Source organism: Ruditapes philippinarum, unplaced genomic scaffold, assembly GCF_026571515.1.
Source record: "Ruditapes philippinarum isolate M1 unplaced genomic scaffold, ASM2657151v2 ctg20492_1_1_1_1, whole genome shotgun sequence".
NCBI classification, from domain to species: Eukaryota; Metazoa; Mollusca; class Bivalvia; order Venerida; family Veneridae; genus Ruditapes; species Ruditapes philippinarum.
In genome coordinates, this window is record NW_026864440.1 from 5,324 (window position 1) to 10,646 (window position 5,323).

Here is a 5,323-nt window from a genome sequence, read left to right on the forward strand (position 1 = left end):
CTTTTTTAGTTGAAGAGAAATGGCCCGGACAAAATTAAAGTATAAGAATTAACAAAGGGCAATAACTCCAAAAATAAGAACTGCAGAGTACCTGTCCTTGTGCACTGCACTTTGGGTTATTCAAAGAAGCATGCATACCAAGTTTGAAGTCAATCAGACTTATAGTGACTGAGTTATGCTCCGGACAAGCTTTAGGGGACGCCGACAACGACTCCGACAACGACATAGACGCCGCCGACTCCGACACCGCCGACAAAAGTAACCCCTATATGTCACCTTTTCAAGGCGACACAAAAACTGAAGAATATTCTAGATGACAATGACTTAATCAATTCACCTGAAAGAATCTATAATATAGATGAAACAGGAGTAAGCACCCAGCACTCACCACCTAAAATAGTTTGTGGGAAAAATGATAAACCTCAGGCAATTACCTCCCCAAGATCTTCCAATGTTACAATAATAGGAGGAGCAAATGCCCTTGGAAATCATGTGCCTCCTTTTTATATATTCCCTGGGAAAAGGTTTAATTCTCAGTTCATGGAAGGTGCTCAACCTGGTGCAGATGGTACAATGTCGGATAGTGGTTGGGTGAATGGTGAAATTTTTGAAGATTATGTCACGAGACATCTTGCGAAGCACTGTAACCTTGATTCTGTCTCTTAAGATAGACCAGCCACATTGATCCTGTATGATGGGCACAAAAGTCATTTATCGTTGACTTTGAATGAGTGGGCTAGACAGAGGAATGTGGTCCTCTTTGTACTTCCCCCACATACCAGTCATCTCACGCAACCACTGGATGTTGGTGTTTATGGCCCATTCAAAGCCTTCTACTACACAGAGTGTCAACTGTATTTGCAGCATAACCCGGGTGTATACATCACCAAATATGAAATTGCTTCACTAACTTCTAAGCCGTACTTGAAAGCTTTCTCTCCATCAAACATCACATCAGCTTTCAAAAAAATCAGGAATATATCCATTTGATGAGTCTCAAATTTCCAAGAGTGACACTGCACCTTCATCAATTTATTCCAGTGAAAATCATGATCAGTGCCAGGGACTGGATACACAAGTTGAATCAACCGAAAAGGCACCACAGCAACCAGAAGAGCCCTCTGACTCGCAAGAAACCATTTTGTATGATGAATCTGTCACTTTCTTTGCAAAGAGACAAATTAACACTGTCAAACAAAGACCTAAGAAAAAATTCATTCCACCATGCATAATGGGAAATCTGTTAAATGAAAGAAATACACATATTCTGCAAAATCAAAGGAATTCTAAGGGTGCCAAATCTGAGAAAACTGTTCAAAATAGACAAAAAAATCCCATACAAACTCCGTCTAAGAAGCAGAGGAAGAGTAAGTAGCATGAAGAACCAGTTCCTAGCACATCTGGAACATCTAAAACAGGGGTACCTATTTCTTTGGACTCTCCTGGCACATATGTCAGACAGTGATACTTATATTGAGATAGAGGAGAGAGACAAATGTTGTGTCTGCAAGCTCTACACACCCACTCAACTCAAGCATTGTGTTAGTATTGTCTTCACAAAGTGGGCTCAGTGTAATTTTTGCTCTCATTGGGTACATCTTAGATTTTGTACACCAATTACATTAGTAAGAAGGGCTACTGTGTTCAGATGCCCACATTGTGTAACTGAAGAATAACTCTTGTGACAGGAAATATTACAAATCAACTAACCTTGTGCTCAGACAGATTTGATTATAGACATGTTTTTGCATTAATTATAAAGTCACACTTGTTGAAACTTTAAGTACAGTTATTGTTCAGTTAATTGCATTAGGTAGTTTACACATCTTTGACATGCTGAAAGCCTACTGTATGGTATAGATTTTTACCGCGAGAATATAAATAACTTCTATTCAAATGTCAAGGTCAGGGTACCTGTTTATAAAATGGCGGAAAATAAAATTGAAATGTTTTATATCGATTTTTTTCATGTAGACTCACCGGACCTATGCTCGCCCATGCGCATGCCCGCCCAGATTTTGATTTTTATGATATAAACTTATAAAAAAAATTTCTATCTGAATCATGTGTTGTTGTTTCTTGATGCTGCAAGTGTCCTAGTTCTCCCCTTATTTTTGAAAAGTTTAACGGAAGTTGTTAGCATAATAAAGCAGACGAAAACGAAAACGGAGTAGGAATGAAAGTCCGAGATGCTAATAAAAACAACGAATCATGTGTGACTTTTAATAAAAATCTTAATAAAAATAAATTTAAAATAACAATTAAACATTGTTCTTACTTGTTATAAAGTTTAAGTCGTTCCAATATATTTAAAACAGTCATAAACTGGTATTGACACCAGCTGTCATATTGTTTTTCTACATGCAATTTCCAGGGCCGCCATAATAGACGGGTTTTTCCTTAAATCTGTCACTTTTGGTGCATTCATGGTGTATTTTTTGGTTTAGACATTGATTTATTAATAACTTAGTAGATAATAACAGCTTTAAATAAAAAATTAATTACTTTTTTCGTTTTTTAAAAATAACCTAGGTCTAACACCACTAATTTTCACCCATATTCTCTTCAGAGTGATCAGTATGCCCAGTATGCCCAGGTAACAAAAAAATCATGATCCCAAGACATTTGAAAAGGCAAGAAAGCTTTTAAAAGAGGAATATGACAAGTGGTGCCACTATGAGTGCTTGCCATCTAATGTGCAAACAGATGTAGATCTGAGTTTAGTTACCAGCACAAGGTGGTTTTGTAGATATTGTGAAGAGGAGTAATTGTTGGAGCAGTAGACCACACACTGTTGTTTTTGTTCTAGTTTATGTTTCTAGTTAGCTTTTTGAATTTGAAAAAAACAACTTATGTACATGATATTTAGTCACAGAAACTTTTTAGTCACAATCTACCAACAGCAGTTGACTATCTTTTGAAAAAATGAAAAGTCTACATAGTAAGTATATCTAAATAAGTTTTTCTCTGTAAAAATATAATTATATGCAAAAATAAAAATACCTGCTTTATATTAACAAATCAGTCTAAAAAAATGATGAATGATTCCAGGTAATATCCGTTTTATATTCGTAATATACCGGAGGGCTAGCATGGGTCTCCTCCCTTCAACATTTCAGAATATTAATTTGGTGGTGTTTAACCTGGCAGACAGTACCCGGATGTAAGTGTTTATGTTTTAAATTCACGAATTCGAAAACCTAGCTAAACGCCGTTTTCCGGTACTTTCTGTACATAGCTCTGGGAAATTCGCCTAATGGAGTGTAAAGCGAACTCGATGTTTTCGGCCTTTTTTAAAATCAAATTGAAATAAAACATTTATTTCTTTATTAGAAAATATTTGAATATCAATTTTATGAATAATTCCGTGCAAAAAATAAAGTAAATACACAAGTTTACGCAGAAAATAACCTTATTTATCATGGAAGATTCCACTTCGTTTGCTTAAATTTTATTGATTTCCATTAAAAACAATTTACTTTTTTGAAAAATTTGCTATAGATATTGAAGGAATATTGAAAATTTTCAAAAACATCAATTATTTTCACCTTAAACGGTAAAATAAAGATAGAAAAATAGAAATATCATGTAACTGTGTAATGTACTTCATTTGGTGTAATTCCCCAGAGCTAAATCCGTAACGTACCGGAAAACGGTGTTTAGCTAGGTTTTCGAAAAGGTCAATGGGTCACATTACGTACCAAATATGACCAGCTATGAAACAAATTCGAAAAAGTTTTTTCAAGTCGAAGTGTATTAAATTGTTATCAAATAATTGCCTTAATTGGGCGAGCATGTGAGTCTAAATAAATCAATTATTGGTTAAATTGGATGAAGAAAAGGAAAGAACAAAGTAAATATTTTGTTTGTCATTACATGACTTTATTTCCTTAGTACTGCTTGAATACCTGCAAACCGGTCGGTCTATTTACCCCAAGACACCCCAAGACACCCCAAGACTACCCCAAGACACCCCAAGACTACCCCAAGACACCCCAAGACTACCCCAAGACACCCCAAGACACCCCAAGACTATCCCAAGACACCCTAAGACTACCCCAAGACACTTTGTTTAACTGATATGTAATTACGATCTTATTTTACAGTGTTCACGGGAGGTAACTATGTTTTCACATGTACCTATAGAATTATCTCCCTTCTCAGGGATATCACACGTACGTGTCAACAAGTTATCAACCTAATGGCACTGATTATAACTCTATTTTGATGTAGTGTAAGGTTATTTCTGCGACAATGTCATTTTATGAGTGACGCATTTTTGATTAATTAATCGATCATAGACTGTTTTATAATATTGATTTGTATTTCATCTGACCCGTATGTCATTGAATTAATATAGTCTTAATGTTTCAGTAAACTTTTAATTTTTAATTTAAATTTTAATCAAAAGAAAATTTTCTATAGAGAGACAATCAATAAAAATTTTAATGATGAAAAAAGCCAATTCACAATTGACACTATTTAATTTATTTGACAATAAGTAACAAGATGACAGGTAGATAATCAGTGGTAAGTGCAACGTTACCTACAGTTTTTAATTTGCAATCACACGTCAATAGAAAAAGAGAAGAACATACAGGTGTTAAGTCACCTCTGCGTCAAATTGACATGTATATTCCCTGTTTTTTTTTACAGTGTCACAACACACCTGGGAATACCTGACAAAAAAGTGCATTATGCACAGACATGTCGTACCTGGTATCCTGTACAGCAGTAATTGACATGTGTATTGCCAACTTAGGTGCCATTTTTTTTTTCGCACAAATCTAAGATTCTCACCATAATATCCCTATATATATCCCAATTTAATTTAAACAACCATTATTCTGTATGATTAATTGCGAATAACTATAACCGTTATTTAAGCACTAATACAGTTTAGTTGTTTTGTTGTAATATCAAACATGCCAGGTCGTGCACTTAAACGAGTGAAAGTGAATTATCCATGCAATATTTGTAAGCATACTTGTGATGAATCTCTATGTGAGGAACCCTCAGTTTTATGTGACGCATGTGACAATTGGGTTCATATTTCATGTGAACAGATTTCTACAAAGGATTTATGCTACCTAGACGGTGACCATCCATACACGTGCAGTGTTTGCATAAGGACAGCTGATGGCCCAACAGATGCGCTTAAACGACTTAAGCAGGTAATGTTTTGGTTTAAGCAAAAACATAATAGACAATATGGATTTCATATCTTATGATTTACATACAATGCTAGCATACATGTATATTATTAGTCAGATAATTTTTGGACGCGTTAGCGTAGACATTCAACATCTAACTTTATATTCAA